The sequence below is a fragment of the Protopterus annectens genome, chromosome 1.part1 (genome assembly GCF_019279795.1).
Source record: "Protopterus annectens isolate FY-2018-M chromosome 1.part1, PAN1.0, whole genome shotgun sequence".
NCBI classification, from domain to species: Eukaryota; Metazoa; Chordata; order Ceratodontiformes; family Protopteridae; genus Protopterus; species Protopterus annectens.
Window position 1 is genome coordinate 1,950,466,179 of NC_056726.1, and position 17,824 is coordinate 1,950,484,002.

Below are 17,824 nucleotides of genomic sequence, written 5' to 3' on the forward strand. Positions count from 1 at the left end.
CAATAACTGAATCCAAAATCCCCTCCTGTTGGAAAATCTCCCACATCATTCCCCTTCACAAAGGAGGTAACTCTAACGAACTCTCAAACTTTCGGCCTATTGCCCTTCTATCCCCTCTATCCAAAATAATGGAACGCTGCATACACCATCAACTCTTACAATATCTCTTGAGTAACAACTTACTTGTAGACTCACAACATGGGTTTAGGCCCTACCACAGTACATCTACTGCCCTTCTCTCCTTCACTGACACAATAAACAAACATCGTAACAACAACCTGTTCTCCTCTGCACTATTCTTAGACCTATCGAAGGCATTTGATATGGTTAACCATCAACTTCTCCTCCACACTTTAGAATCCCTGTCACTTGACCCACTAGCACTACAGTGGTTCGATTCATACTTGACAAACCGAAAACAAGCAGTCCTATGGGACAGCCATCTGTCTTCTCAACTCCCAGTTACGATAGGCGTCCCACAAGGGTCCATCTTAGGTCCCCTACTTTTCTCTATATTTATAAACAACCTACCCACTTCCCTCCCTAAATCCACCTGTATACAATATGCTGATGATTCCACTCTCATCTGCTCTGCTCCATCCCCTGCAGAACTCCACTCCTCTACCCAATTGGTTTTCACAGCAGCAGAAAAATGGTTTCAACATATCTGTCTCCTCCTTAATCCCAAAAAAAACAAACTTCTACTCTTCACCTCAACCCTTAAATCCATTCCAATCACCTTTTCCATTGTGTCCTGCAATGGCACTATCATCAAACCTGACTATTCCACAAAACTGCTAGGTGTCACCATAGACAATCAGCTTAACTTTGACTATCACATTGATTTAACTATCAAGACAGTAAATAAAAAGATAGGAGCCCTTTACAGACTTAAGCCCTTTCTTACCGCCACATCCCGAGTATCACTTGCCCAAACTCACCTCATCTCCACACTACTGTATGCCTCCTCCTCCTTTATTAACATTTCTAAAGCTAACCTTCAGAAACTTAATTTAGCCTACCATAGCATTGCCAGATTTGCAACTGGCTCTCCATTCCGTACTCATCACTGTCTTAACTTAAAGAAACTCAACTGGCTAGAACTTCCAAATCTTATACTCCTACAGCAATTAGTCCTCACTTTTAAAATTCTACATTACCCCTCCAACACACCCATACTGAACAATCTTATCACACCTTATACAAATCTCACTTCACTTCGTTCAGCCAACAAGCTCCTAGTAGCTACTATAAAATCCCACAATAAAGCAGGAGACTCCTTATTTGCAAACACTATCGGATCACAATGGAACAAACTTCCCACTGGACTGACCTCCCTAGCCTCATGTTACCTTTTTAAAAAACAGATTAGAAATCATTTACAAAATCACTGGCTATGCCCTTGCACAAATCCTGACTGATAACTTATACACTACTTGCTCTCTCAACTAACTTGGTATACTTAATTCTATCCTGCATTTACCCAAAGTTTGTTTCTCTTCCGTTCTAGTGTGTCTGTTAAAATGTAAAGTCCCTTGTATGATAATTGAGCTTTCCTCCTCAACCCGCTGTAGAAAATATACTTGTATCAAGCCACTCAAGCCCAGCAATACTGTACATTCTATTTGACTTTACTTTTCTTTTGTTAGTACTTTGCTTGTGTTTACTGTTTGATTGATTGTTATTGTTATTTTTTACTATTTTTACTAATTGTATCTTTTTAAACTGTAAAAGTATAGTATTATAGTGGAGCTTTTCTCCTCGGGCCTCTGCTGAAAATGGACATGTATCCAGCCAGACTAGCCCGGTTAACAAATGTAAAATAAATAAAATAAATAAATAATATATATATATATATATATATATATATATATATATATATATATATATATATATATATATATATATATATATATATATATATATATGTATATATATATATATATATATATATGTATATGTATATATATATATATATATGTATGTATATTCACTTCATAATCTCCAAATACTGAAATATCGAATTTCAGTATCATGAGACCATGAACTCGAAAATCCAAATAACCAAAACCACAAAACCGCGAAACCCAAAATCCCGAAACCACATAACCCTGAAAAGACACAGCACAGACTACACAACACATACAAACACACACACCTCCCGACACTGTACAAAAAAAAATACAAGACACGCGCACACACCTACCCTTACTATATGCAGGGGGCAAGCCCCCCTTCCCCCCCACCCCCCACTAATATATACCAACTTCTCCATAACACAGACAACCCAGCACCACACTTTCCACCCCCCCGCACAAACACACATCACAGGCATACGGACACCACCACTCCCAACACTAACACACTCACACTCTGACCTACCTACCCTAACCCACACATAAAATGTCCCAACACACTCACAAACACACAGTCCCTCCTCATAACCCCAAAATAAACAACACTCAGCTAAAGCGCTATGTGTAGCATGGGTTCGACATTGTCGGATTCGACATTTCTGGGTTCACGATTTCATCTGTTCGACTTTATAGGCTCGAGATTCTGAAATTCAATATTTCAGGAATCTGAGCTTATAAAGTTTTTCCATATATATATATATATATATATAGGATTTTGTTATGATAGTGGGCACATGTTGGGCTAACATTAGGTCACTATCCACATAAGTTCCCAAATCCTGCACTGCTGGGTAAGCACTTTGGGGAGTATTGTCAATGTGGTAGCTCCCTGGGGTGGATGACTTCCCAAAGGATGCAATTCATTTTTTGACATTTAGTTTCTGTTCATGATTTTATCCCTAGTTATTTGTTTGGGACAGTAGTCATTAGGGGATTCAGTGACTGCTCCTAGCTTGCAATATTCTGCAAACTTAACCAGAGCCCTTTGTTATTGGCTTTTACTTCAGGGAAGTAGATGCCAAACAGGTTCCAGCACATATCCCTGGGGACTCCACTAGTGATTGGCCTCTTTGTGGAGGTAGCTTCCACTATTTGATCTCCTGTGTTCTCTCTGTGAGATAGTTGGCAATCTGGTGGGTAATGTAGGGGTTTACTCCCATTTTATTTAGCTTTTCTGCTATGCCTGAGTGGGGAATTGTTTCAAAAGATTTGGCCTGCTCAAGATAACACAGTGTGTCACATTTTACATTCATCCATTGCTTTGGAAACCTTTTCAAAAAGTCCACCAGCTTGAGAAAACATTACATGTCATTGAATAATCCATACTGAATAATGTTTGAAGGTTCCCTATGTCCTTACTGATTAGTTCCATGATAAGTCTTTCCATGGCTTTGCATATATATATGAGGCTGGACAGACCTATGGCTCTGTAATTTCCTGGGTCCATGGAAGATCCTCCCTTATGCAGCAGAACTAGTTTTGCTCCATTCACTTGGTACAAAACTTGTGTGGAGGCAGAGGTTAACAGTGGTGTTAGAGTTAAGTAGCTAAATTGTGCTAAATTTATGCTGTTTAAGATGCTCGCAGGAATACTGTAAGGACCCATCAATTTAATATTTTTAGCTTCTGACAACACTTTTAGGACTTGGTCTTTTGTGATAGATTGACTTAAGCTAGTTAAAGGTATAACTTGTGGGATAGATGGAAGGAAAGGAGTTGTTAAGTTTGGGGGGAATTTAACTGCCAGTAGGTATTCTATATCTTCAGCCTCAGTGTAGCTAACATTGTTCACAATCAGCTCAGCACATTGCTGCATTGTGCTTCTGAGATTATGAACAAAACTGCTGGTAATTTTGTTGGTTTTAGTTGTCTATAAGTCCTGCTGGTGATTTTGTTGGTTTAATTATGAACAAAACTAATAAAGGCCTTGCATTGTCTTTGGTTTTGGCAGCAATTCTAACCTGAGACTTGGCTCTGGTGGGATTTCATTAATCTCCTAGGTTGTTTATTTATTTCAGTGACGAGGGCTGTATCATTCTGGGAATTACTAATCTTACGTTTGGTCAAAATTCACTTTTTTGTTGTAAAGCTTGATTATATCATAGCTCACTATGAAGGTTTGCTTTTGGGGTTTGTCTTGCATTTGTTCCTACATACATGCATACATACAAATATTTCAAGCACGGGCATTAATGCCGTTCTAACTTGCCAATATACCAAAACACTTGTTTCCCTAAAAATAAGTGCCCAGGCTGTTCTTAAAAATATCTAAACTAGTACTTGCTTTAATGTAATTTGGTAGTCAGTTCATGCATCAGCTGCTCTCTCAGAGAACCACTTAGTAAACTTCTCATTTCTACAGAATCTTCTGCATAGGTCATCTAATGATTCTCTAAATGCCCTATATACCTGAATAAGATCTCATCTTGGATATCTATGAGACACTTTATAAGTTCAGATATTTTAGTCTTTCATAACAACTTAAAATTTCACATCCATGGATGCCCTTGGTATATTTCCGCTGCACTCTTTCCAGTTTACTCTTGCTTGTTTTCTTATAAGGCCTCCATATTGTTATTCCATACTCAATTTTGTAACTAACAAACAATAATTTCATAATTTCTGATTTCCTAGTCTTTATCATTTTTTTTATACAACTTGTAGTTCTATAAGTATCATTAACCCATTCCTACAGGGTACAGCTGCATCTATGCAGTTGTTTATATGCTAATATAGTGTGGTGATGTGTGTTTCCATGTATTCAGTGTACTTAACTGGGTTTGGTGGGAATTTGATGCTTGCCAGTGTATTACTGATCAGTAAGTAGTTTCTCTTACAGAAATTGGCATAGGTGCCTTGGGTGGAAGAGGTCTCTGGTTTCAGTTTTATTTTGAAGGAGACTGCTTTATGGTCAGACCTAATAAGTGATGAAGATATGCAAGGGATGGTGCAAGATGCCCCCATATTAGTAAGGACAACACCAAGATGCTGTTCCCCCTAGTGGGTACTCTGACTAATTGTTCCAGGGTAGTTGTATGGGCAAAGTAAATAGGGGCTTTTAGGGAGGTCTGTAGAGGCTAACCTTCTTCAGGTTGTAGAAGACCTATGCAAAATTCGAACAGTCATTTACAAATTAACCAAACTGAGAGAGATGCTACACTCATCTCTGTTTTTTTTTTTGTTTTACCAGAATGCAAACAGCTACATGGAAATATATGTACCCTAATGGTAACTTCAGGAGTAAACCTCACTGGTGGGACTCCCATATTAATGAACTGTGCAACATAAGAAAGAAAATAAGGCAATTCCCATCCCCATACCTCAACACTGCACTGAAACATGCTAGCAAAGAACTTAAGAGCACTATTAGACAGTGTAAAACACAGTATAAACTTAAGGTCACTACAGTTACCAAAGTTAACTACAAATCTTTCTTCAGTTATATTAAGAAATTAAGAGATAATGTCCAGCAATACAATGAGCTCATCCATAATAACATCACACATTCTGATCCCATGGATATAGCCAATATGTTTGCAGACAAATTTTATGCTAACCTTACCCTTCCTATGCACATTTTTGCCTCCACTATCACTGAAAATGTAGATCTGAAGTAGTTACTTCATTTGCTCTACAACCTGTGGGTATCGGATCCGATCTCGGATGCGAGCCGGCAGCTTTCCAAGCTACAAGATCCGAGCTCCTAGCTCCTCCCCCTACCCATAATCCCCTGCTATGTGCTACATTACCTCAGATCGTTTTTTGCTGCGGCTGAAGCAGCTACTTTTGAAGAGCTCCTTGGCTTTTTGGTGAGATTGAACCTTTTTCTTTTTTCTGTAAAAAAAAAAAATAAAAAATCTTTTTCTTGTGAGAGTGTGTAGTTTTTTCTGGGTTAGTTATCGATAGTGTAGTTAGTTAGATACCTTTGTTCCCCCTTTCTAACTAGTTTTCTGTTAGTTCCCGCCTTTCACCCTCCCCCCTCTTAGTGTTTGGGTGTGTTTTGGTGTGAGTGGTGTTATGGCTGAAGGGCCTAAGGCGGTGTTCTCAAAATGTACTGAGTGTGGCCATAAGCTTTCGCCGGCGGATGGCCACACTCAGTGCGTTTTATGCTTGGGGGCGGCCCACTTGTCATCGACCTGCACAATCTGTGCGGCCTTTAATCCCCGAGCTATTAGGGACAGGAAGAACAAGCTGATCCTGGCGGGCTTGTTGCCTCAGGAATCAGCTTCTTCTTCCTCCCCCTCTCAGGCACAGGCGGTCTCCACAGCCCTCGTGCCTTCTGGGCCCCCGACTCAACCTGGGACTCAACCTCCCTCTTTGGTTTTGAGTTCGGGGGATTCAGGTACCTCCACTACGGTGGAGAAAAGACACAAGGACAAGGGACATAAGTCCCACAAAAGGTGGGCTGAGACTCAACCCTCAGCCCCACCGTCTAAGCTGGCTAGGTCTCCCTCGAGGGGCTACGGATCCTCCCCCTCTCGGCTCCATTCACCTCGTTTTTCTCCGGAGCTGGAGGAGGAGGATCAGTCTTCCTCGAGGTCGTCGAGGCGACCCTCTCAGCCCGCCTCGACGACTTCTTCAAGATCAACCAGAAGCCTCACTGAAGCAGATATGGATCGGATGATGCGCCGATTCATCCAGACCCAAATGCAGATGGGGGTGCTCTTGCCTCCCCCCCCCTTTGGGGGGAGCGCGGCCCCCATATTTGCTCCAGTTACTCCTTCTCCGACCCGTTTTCGGGTCTCAGAGTTATCGGATCCGGGCCCTTTCGGAACCAGGGATTCGTCGGCGCCGATAGCTCTGGTCGCTTCGACACCGACTGTGCCTTCGAGTTTGTCGGATCCGAGCTCTCGGGGCCGAGGGCTGAGCATCGGATCCGGGGGAGCTGGTGTGTCTTTGGCTCCGTTGGGTTTGGAGCACACCTCTCTCTCGGCTCCAACCCCGATCCCTACCTTGGAGCCGAGGAGATTGCTCTCAGAGCCTGGCGAGAGTAGCTCTCCTTCGGCTTTTGAGGTTGTGGAGAGGGTACTGTCGAGGACCTCCAGGTCCCCGGTTCGGGCGTCAGATCCTCCCGTACCCCCGCTGCATGTGGGTCTATCCTCCATCATCCGACCATCGGGACAGCCTGCTCAAGCCCTCCAGTTGGTTCCCTTAGAGGAACAGGACCCCGTTGACGAGCCCTCTTCAGACAGTCCCACCGAGGAGGTCCCTCGAAAACGTTGGTGCAAGAGGAGGCACCTGGACTCCACCGAGTCCGTTACAACCGACACGGATTTAGATGAAGGGGAAGGTTCCCCAAGGTCACCCCCGAGGATGTCTCCTTCGGAGAAATCATGGAAATGTTGCGTATTAGAGGGGGGTGGTCTGCCCAAAAACCTTCCGCTGATGAATCCTTGTTCCTGGATGCGTTTGAGGCAGGCCCTTCTACCTCCTGGGTGTCCCCCCCCGGCTGATCCCCTGGTAGACCTCATTACTACCAGGGCGTGGAAGGAGCCCGACACCGTGGAGCCTATCCCGAAGCGACCCGACAAGATCCTTAGCCCCCCCAGTGGATAGATTGTCTTGGGCCAAGGGAACCCCCGTGGATGCCATGCTGGTGGCAGCTGCCACCAAGAGAGAACTCGCGCAGGAGAGTTCTTCGGTTCACCCACCAGATAAGGAATCTCGGGCACTGGACCGCATGGGGAAGCGGATGTTTAGTCCAGCGACCTTTTCTGTAAGAGCACTGAACTATATGGCACATACCATCAGGCTGCAACGAGACTTAATTAAGGAATATGCTGCAGCCCCCCCGGAGTCCATGTCGGTCGAGGACAAAAAAGTTTTCTCGACTCGTATGGCCACTCTGAAATCCATCTCTAACACGTCCATGTGTCTACTCTCCCATGCCATGGAGGGAGCCGCTAGGGCCAGCGGAGCCGGGGTCGTCTTGCGACGTCACTCCTGGCTCCGTCTTTGTGATTTCGCGGATCCCTTCAAGGCATCCTTCGCGAATGCACCCTTTGACAGATCTTCGCTCTTCGGCAAGACCGTTCGCGAGACGCTGGTCCAAAGCGAGAAGGATGGGAAGACGCTGTCTGCCATCGGGGTCCGCTTCTCTAATCCCCAACGATCCTTTTCTAGGAATCAGAGGGGACAAAAGAAGCTGTGGTTCCGTAAGTCCCAGCAATCCCATCCAGCTTCGGACCCCTCATCCTCTAGAGGCAGAGGAGGACAAGGAGGACGCCATCCCAGAGGCAGAGGGGGACCGCGTAACTTCGGGTCCAGGGAACCTTTCCCGGATAGACCTGCGCAGCAGCCCTGAGGGCTTACCCGGCTGTCCCTCTCTGGAGGCAGTCGGGGGGGGCGGTTGTCGGAGCACCTGTCAAACCAGGAGTCCATTACGACAGATCGATGGGTGCTCCGCATCATATCCAGAGGTTATACCATCCCCTTCATAAACCACCCTCCCTCGACCAGACACCTCCCCAATGTTCCACCCGATCGAAGGGAGGCAGCAGCTTCAGAAATCCTGAAGTTGCTAGAAAAAAGAGCCATCCAGCCCGTCTCCCCAGACCAGTCCGGATCGGGTTATTACTCCAGGTTCTTTTTAGTGCCAAAAAAGACGGGGGACCTAAGACCCATTCTAGACCTCTCTGCTTTGAACCTGTTAATTCCCAAAGAAAAATTCCGGATGGTCACTCTCCAATCTATTCTCTCCCTTCTGCGGCAGAATGACTGGATGTGCTCGACAGACCTCAAGGATACGTACTACCACATCTTGATGGACAGACGATCCAGAAGGTTTCTCCGCTTCTGGCTGGGAGCCAGTCATTACCAGTTCAGGGTTCTCCCGTTCGGCCTCACCTCAGCCCCCAGGCTGTTCACCAAGGTCATGGCAGTGGTTGCAGCCCACCTGAGACTTCAGGGCATTCAGGTCTTTCCCGTACCTAGACGACTGGCTCCTTACCGCCACCAACAGGCATCGGCTCTGCCTGGCAAGAGATTATGCTCTGACCCTTGCCCAGAGCTTAGGCATCTCTGTAAACCTCCAGAAATCCTCTCTTTGCCCCGTACAGGTCCTGGAGTTCATAGGGGCCAAGTTAGATACCCGCATTTCTCGAGCTATGCTAACTGCGGACAGGATAAACAGCTTGTCATGTCAGGTGCTAATTCTTCTTCAAAGTCCGGCCCCAGAGGCAGAATTAGTTCTGAGGGCACTAGGATCTATGGCAGCAGCGATCAGTCTCGCCCTTCACGCGTGTCTGCGAATGAGGATTCTGCAGTGGACCCTTCAAGTGCAGTGGTTCCTGCTACTCCATCCATTGAATACTCTGATTCCCCTGAGCAGAGTTTGCTGGCATTCCCTTCTTTGGTGGCTCCACGTCCCAGAGCTAAAGGAAGGGAGGCCTTTTGTGGTCCCTCCCCCCCAAGCCACACTGACCATGGACGCTTCTTGCCCCGGGTGGGGGGGGCATTGTTCGGGCAGAACCGTCTAAGGCACGTGGACTCCCCTGGAGACCGCTTTGCATATCAATGTCCTAGAGATGAGGGCGGTGCTTCTAGCGTTGCAAGCTCTCCACAACCTTCTACCTCTGGGGACTATTGCAATCCAGACAGACAACATGTCAGTGGTCTGGTACATAAACAAGCAAGGAGGAACCAGGTCCTAACCACTTTGCCGGGAGGCTATGAGAGTGTGGGAATGGGCGATATCCACCAACCGCTTTCTGGTAGCAACGCACATTCCGGGTCGGTCCAGCATTTTGGCGGACAAACTGAGCAGAGTGATTCTCACTCCGTACGAGTGGTCTCTCAATCCATCAGTTGCGAAGCAGATCTTCCACAAATGGGGTTGGCCTTGCTGCGATGTTTTTGCTTCTCCCTTAAACACAAAATGCAGCGAGTACTTCGCAATACTTCCCCCCGAAGGGGAGAATCCCAGATACGCTCTAGTCCATGCTTGGCCGTCCGGTCTACTTTATGCCTATCCACCCCTTCCGCTCATGACCAAGTTCATACAGAAAGTCCGTTGGTTGGGGAGCAGAGTTATCCTCATAGCCCCATTCTGGCCTCGCCAGATCTGGTTCCCGTACCTGCGGTCTCGCAGTGTATCGCCGCCATGGATACTGGATCCCATTCCAGAACTGATTTCACATCCGGCGGGATTACAACCCCCGAACCTGGTGAACCTCAAACTTGCGGCTTGGTTGCTCCAGTTCCACTGATAGCTAGGACTCCTGGTATCTTATCTCCTGTTAAGGCCATTCTAGTCACAGCACATAAGCCGACTACTAGGAAGATTTACTACAGCAAATGGAAACGTTTCTCTGTCTGGGCTAAAGATAGAGGCCTGGATCCATTTACAGTTCCTATTCCTACTATTCTAGACTTCCTGTCTCTGATATTCTGACAAGGAGCAAGTGCTTCAACAGTTAAGGTGCAATTGGCGGCCATCTCCCATTTCCATGTGGGAGACGGACTAGGACCTTTGGCTTCTACAAAATTATGTAAAACCTTCTTACAGGGCGTTTTCCTCTTGAAGCCTCCGGTGAAAGTGGTGGTGCCTCCATGGGATTTGGCCTTAGTCTTACAAGCCTTGACAGGCCCACCCTTTGAACCCGCGGCTTCGATTCCATTAAAGTTCTTGTCCTGGAAAACAGCCTTTTTGGTGGCCATTACTTCAGCCAAAAGGGTGTCAGAACTTCAAGCCTTATGTATGAAGCATCTTTATCTCATTTTTCATAAGGATAGAGTGTTCCTCAGAACTAATCCGTCGTTCATACCTAAGGTGGCTTCGGAGTCAAATATCAATCAATCAATAAACTTACCCATGTTCTTCCCAAATTTTCAGAATAAAGGTGAATACACATTGCATAAATTGGATGTGCACAGACAACTGCGTTTCTACCTGCACAGGACTAAGGATTTTCGCAAGTCGGACCAGTTGTTCGTGTCATTTGCTAAATCGGCCATGGGTAAGGCCATTTCCAAAGTGACTGTAGCAAATTGGATTTGTCTGCATAGTCCACGGGTACTTATCTGCAGGCAAACCGGTTCCTACGGGAATTCGCGCTCACTCTATGAGGGCTGTGGCCACCTCAGCAGCCTTCTGGTCTAGGATCCCTTTGGATGACATATGCTCTGCAGCTACCTGGTCCTCTTCACATACGTTTATTTCTCATTATAAGTTGGATATGGTATCGAGAGGTAGGGCTTCTTTTGGCTCTGCGGTGCTTCGGAATATCCTTCCATAGGCCGCCCAGGGTTTCTCCCTAGGTAGCTGAGGACTCTGTCCCACAGGTTGCAGAGCAAATGAAGTAACTACTTCAGATAAAGACATGAACAGAATGTGCAACCCTACAAAAGGGCACAGCAAAATTGCAAAAAATAACGAAGGGCAACAACAGGAAACAGAACCCAGGAACAGCAATAAAAAAACAGGAAAATTTATTCACCAATACATCCACCGACCAAGCGCTTTCACCTAAAAAGGCATCCTCGGAGTCGGTTAGAACATCACAATTAACATATTTATACAATAATTAAGACTTGTTAATCAATGACATCACATTTTGAATGCACCAATGAGCCTAAGCACTGCCTCAACCCAATTAAAAATACAGAACCTATTCTAATACAATAATGAAACTGAATAGCAACCATGCAAACACAAAATAAATCACAACCATTCAACTAAATAATATACCACATAATCTCATACCTATAACCCTTTGTTATTAAAAAACATACAAATACATGAATGTAAATGCACATGTTTCAGCCTAAAAACCTTAAAGTGATGACTCTGTAAACAAATGTAATGCATACAGCATAATACAATACAATCACCCATTTAATTAAATACAACTTGCTTTTTGTTTTAAAACTGGTTTGATGGATATACAATCATTAATACCAGGAAACCTCATGGCGTTTAATCTCACCTGCCATTGAACTTCTAACAGGGCCACCTTATTGGTAATGTCACCCCCTTGGTCCTCATATATTCTGTCAATGACAAAAAACAAGAATTTTTTAAAAATCTTGCATTGACAACTATGTATAAACAAAGCATTATGTGCATCTTTATTTTTTATACTGCGTACATGCTCACTTATTCGGTCACGCAGTCTAGGTGTAGTCATCCCTACGTAGAATGCGTCACACGTAACGCAAGAAGCTACATAAACTAAATATTTTGTGTTACAATTACACTGACCAGGGCAGGCTATGGTACGATCAAAACCTTTTATAACCAAGTGTGTACCCTCACTGATAAATCTACAAACTCTACAGCTACCACACTTGGACATTTTTGATTTCCTAACCCTAGGTACTCTCTCCATGATTGTTTTTAAATTTACACCTTTACTGAACACAATCCTAGGTGCCTTTCCAATTATATCCTTGGTGTCATTATCTAAACAGTGATTCCACACTTCACGTACCGATGCTGCAATAACAGTGGCCTTCTCATTAAAGTTAAGGATCAAGCATGATTTATCATTCCCTATACTCTTGTCCATATTATTCAAATCCATGTTACTCACCACATTAACTTCACTTCTCAGTATAGGCACAAAGACAGTATTCCTTTTTCTAACCACTTCCCTTTTTACCTTTAGTAAAAGATTAAGTGGATACCCCCTATCCATAAACATACCCACAAGCTTATACATTTCCTGTCTAAAAAGGGCATCATCACTAATTATCCTTGATAACCGTACCATTTGTCCCTTTGCCACCCCTCTTTCTTGATAATAGGGGTGGCAACTGGAAAAATGTAAAAGGGAGTTGGAATAACTGTCTTTCCTGTATAATGTACTAGCCAATCCTTCCCCATCCTTGAAAATTGTCAAATCCAGATAATTCACTCTATCCACACAGCATGTGTAAGTGAATCGCAAAAAACTGGTGGAAGAATTAATATAATCAATAAATTCAATGACACTACTCTCATCACCATCCCATAGGATGAGTAAATCATCCAGATACCTATTGTACAACACTACTTTCTCCCAAAATCTGGATTGAAAAATACAAGTTCTCTCCCATGCCAATAGTACAAGATTTGCGAAAACTGGCGCACATCGTGCACCCATAGCAACTCCAGAACACTGTTGATATACTTCACCTTCAAATTTAATGAAATTATTTTTCAAAACAGTTTCCATCAAGTCACAAGTAATGTTGATTTTACTTTTGTCAAAACTAGAACTAAGCAATAAACTGTCACAAAACATTTCCATACCTTCACTGTGCGGAATAACCGAGAACAAATTAACAACATCTATTGTTAAGAAACAAAAGGTCCTAGTACACTTGCCAATAGCCTTCAGCCTCTCCAAACAGTGCCATGAATCCTTAACGATGTGAACTACATCACTAGTAATGATTTTACAAGCTTCATCCACAAAAGCTGCAAGGGGTTCTGTCTTAGAACCCCTGGCAGATACTATTGGCCTAAATTGTAACTGCTCCAACCCTTTATGCACTTTAGGTATACCAAAGATATTTGGAGTAACAGGGTATCTAACTGTAAGGAAATCAAATTCCGATTCTGTTATCTCACCTTGAAATAAAGCATCTAACAAATACAAATCAATTCTTCTGTAGGCCACGTTCATTTCATTAACCGATACCCTTATGTATGTATCTGCATCTTCAAGTAAGCACATCATAGATGTCAAATAATCTATTTGATTCATCAACACCATTCCCCCACCTTTATCTGGTTTCATACATCTAATACTATTCGATGATTTAAGCTTCAGATAAAGACGTTATGTACTCACCATAACGTTCCATCTGAGTAGGTACTTCATTTGTCTGCAACCGACCCCCCCCCCCTGCCATCCCCCCAACCTTTCAGGATTCCTGATCACCAAAGAGGTCTTGTTCTGCTTTAGGACAGTTTATCTGGTGTTACTTCCTCTATTGAAGGTAGGAGTTGGGTAAGAGGCAAAAAATTTGATCTGAGGTAATGTAGCACATAGCAGGGGATTATGGGTAGGGGGGAGGAGCTAGGAGCTCGGATCTTGTAGCTTGGAAAGCTGCCGGCTCGGATCCGAGATCAGATCCGATACCCACAGGTTGCAGACAAATGAAGTACCTACTCAGATGGAACATTATGGTGAGTACATAACTTCTTTTTTCCTGAAATCACCTTGGAATAAGTCTTAGAATCCCTGTCAAAAGCTAAAAATAATATTTCTATGGGGACAGACAGCATACCATTCTTATTAGTGTGAAGTATACATTGTCTGCTTAAACTGTTCATCTTGAGCTTTTCAGCATTGTTTATGCCTAATGCCTGGAGAATAGCACTGTGACTCCTCTACACAAGGGCAGCCCCTCTACAGACCAAGGTAATTATATGGGCCCATCAGCCACACCAGCCATATATGTGTAAAGCCATGAAGCATATCATAGCAGAACTTATTTATGTTGACACAGGAAATTTAACTGATATGGACTCCAATTTGTTTGGATTTGTGATGACCAGTTCTTGCCTCTTGAACCTAGTAAGCTTCTTTAGATTGGTTACAGAGACTGTAGACAGTGGTCAATCCATATACACTGTTTATCCTGACCTGGCCAAAGTTTTTGATACTATCTCCCATGCTGGCATTATTGAAAAACTAGACAAACCTAATGTAACCCCTTACATTTTCTGCTGGATTGATTATAAATCAAATCCCATGTCATGAAAGTTGTTGGTACCCTCTCTGAACATGAAATTGTAACTAGTGGGGTACCACAGGATCAGTGTTGGGCTCTATCCTATTTGGCATTTATTTTGCAGACATCACATCCAATGTCCCAGAAGTATGTTGATCAAGTTTGCAGATGACTACAAGATGAGTACTATTATTCCCTCATCTACTGATACTAAACATCTCCAGCAAGGTGTAGAATATCCACACTCCTGGTATACAGAAAATGGTCTCAAGTAAATGCAAGAAAAGAGCAGCATAGCAGTGTTCAGTTAAAATCTGTTTTTACCATGTATGTTGTAAGTGATACTACTATTTAGACAGATATGGTCACAAGAGACCTGGGTAATTATAACTGTCTCTCTCTGTCATTTGATCATCACGTTTCCACCATAGTCAGGAAATTCTTCCAATTTCCTAGGAAGAATCTTCAAGATCTAAAGACTATCTCTTACTGCTGTATTCTTCCCTTATCAGACCCATAATCCAATGTAGTGCCTCCCCCTTTGAGATGTACAAATCCATGCATACTGCTTAACTGGAGAGATGCCATTGATTTTTAATTAAGAAAATTAAGTGTCTTAAATCCCATAACTATCATGACAGGTTAACACAGCCCTTTTAATACTCAGTAGCCTACCACCAGTTCCAAGGTGTCCCGTCTCTTGCTTTTTAAGTCATTAAAGACCCTATCCTGTTTGAACTTCTATATCTTCGCAGAACAAGTGGCTTTACAAACACCTGTACTAGAGACCTAAATGTAGACTAACCAGTAAACAACAAGCATATGGAAAGAGTTAACAGTACTGGTCAAGCAAAGCAGTATTTTGGCTAGTTTCATACTAGTCTTGATAATTGGATGGGTAGATACAAATTTACACCAGCCCCAAGTGATGTGGTGAGCACTACTAAGTGCATGTAAAGGGTGGTAACAGCTAGGTACCTTTTGGTTCCTGTAATCATTTGCCTATTATTGTTCCAATGTTCATAAATTCAGTGCTTTGCTAATTTAAATAGAGCTTCAATACTAACTTAGTTGTATTATCAATGTGTATTATCTAAGTAGTAAAACTTAGAAAGCCATCTTCTCAGAATCCATATGAAGTCACTCAACAAACATTGTACACCAATATTTAAAAATTTCTCACTGTGTAAATTTAACCTGTGTTTACATTAAGTTTTTATTCTTTCTAGCTCACTGTTTATCTCCTTCAGCTGACCTTGGTGCCTCTCCTCAATTGCTGGGTCATTCTACCCCTCCTAGTGTCCTCTGGACTAACTGATAGGGGTTGGAGGCTGAAGAGAAGATCAAGGCATTCTGTTGCAGTATTCTTCACAGTAAGGATCTCGTGCCATGCACAGCCCAACCACATCTGGCCAGTATACTGTATCCTTTAGATCTTGCATGTACCATAAGTCACACCTATGCTCCCCATTCAGGGCATAGAGTGTAAACGTGACATATGGATACAGTTACCCAGAACTTCTTTGCTGTTAGTCTGAACACCGTCAACACTCATAGGTCTGAAAGCCATTTTGCTGTGCTGAATACCTAACTGTCAGATAAGTGCCCCATTGTGTTCTTTTTTCTTTTCACACTGGTTCTGAAGAAGTCTGGATAATATCCGGATGAAAAGCGCTTAAACTTTATTGTTCTTTTTCATGTTGGATTTACTTGTGGAAGTTTTTACAACTGCTCAGTATGAAAAATGCGTCTCAGCTAACTACAGATCCTTCTGCTAAGTCTTCTCTGATTTCTGTAGCTCAGAGGCTCCTTTATCTGAAAAGTCTGCTTCTCTCTGACTTTTTCCCCCTTCACCTCAGCCAGGTTCCCTTGTCTCTTCATATCATCACCTCAGATTACGGGGTTCTGTCTGTCATCTGCCAGGATTACTTCATGGAGTGGCAGTCTCTCCCTTCATTTTCAGGGATTCCTCAACCTCTTCTGGAACATCTTTCCTCATTTCTTGGAGGTTATTGGGTCCCTGTTGGACCAGGGAACTGGTCCCTTGAAGGGAAGACACTTGGAGACTTATTCTGGATCTCTCCTTGTTTAACAGCTTTCTCAATGTTCCTTCTTTTCAGATGCTTACTCTTCAAGCCCTGTTTTCTCTCATTCTACCCCAGGCTTTTCTGGTGTCCTTGGATCTGAAGTATGTTTGCCTTCATATTCCTTTCACCCTAGTTTGAGGAAGTTTTTACATTTCTCTGTTTCTTCCTCTCATTTTCAGTTCTGTACTGCCCCAAGGGTATTCACAAAATGCCTCACTCCTATGATTGCCTTTTGTAGGCTGTTGCGTCAGGCACCTTCTCCCAATCACTTGTTACAGGATCTAGAGTTCACCATATCTCTCCTGTAAAGTCTGGGGTTCACTCTCAACTTTTCAAAATCTGTCCTGTCTCCAAATATATATGGGTTGCAGGATTCATACAGTGCCAATGTTGGCTTCTATGCCACCTCCAAATGTTCTTGCCCTTTAGGCTTTTCACCCCATGCTCTTTCCAGAGCCTCTGAAGGTTTACACAGACAACACCACAGGGATGTGGTATGTCAACAAAAAGGGGGAACAAAATCTTACCTTCTCTGCAGGTTAGCTCTTCAGGCCTAGGTTCTGGTTCTCAGTTAGCAATAACTCTTCAGGCAATATATATTCCCTTGGAGCACCTTGAGCAAGTTCAAAACACAGGCTCACAAAAGGATGCTTGACAGAGATGTGTTTCTGGACATAGTCCATCAGTGAAATATTCCTCAGGTAGATCTTTTTGCTTCCCCTCTGAACAGACAGTTCCTTCTAGCATGGAAGACGGATGCCCTTTCTTTTCCTTGGAAGGGGGTGTTTCTCTATCCCTTCCCTCCTCTTCCCCTACTTCCAAGATTTCTGCAGAAGATTCAGCTGGACTCCCCAAAATCTTGTTAGTGACTCTCTTTTGGCCAAGACAGCACTGTTTCCCTCTGTTAATGCATCTGGGCAGGGACACTCATCAGAAGTTAGTTGGGCCTCCTCACAAAGCACAAGGGGTCACTCATCCATCCTCGCTTGTTCACTCGCCAAGTGACACTGTGGGTGTCAGGGTTTTTATCCCTTTTAAGTACCTCTTTTCTCAGGATGTGTTCAGGATTTTACAGGAGGCAAGAAAACGTGCAACCAGAAAGTTTTATATGTTCAAATGGAAGAGATTTTTTATTTGGTGCCCTGGTCTTAACCAGTA

The 17,824-nt window shown here is 43.5% G+C and overlaps 1 protein-coding gene across 1 annotated transcript in view; it reads left to right on the plus strand.

Moving 5' to 3' along the window:
- LOC122813006 overlaps nt 1-17,824 on the plus strand; it is a 1,596,863-nt gene that overhangs the window by 1,223,704 nt on the left and 355,335 nt on the right. The gene's annotated exons all lie outside the window — the stretch shown is intronic.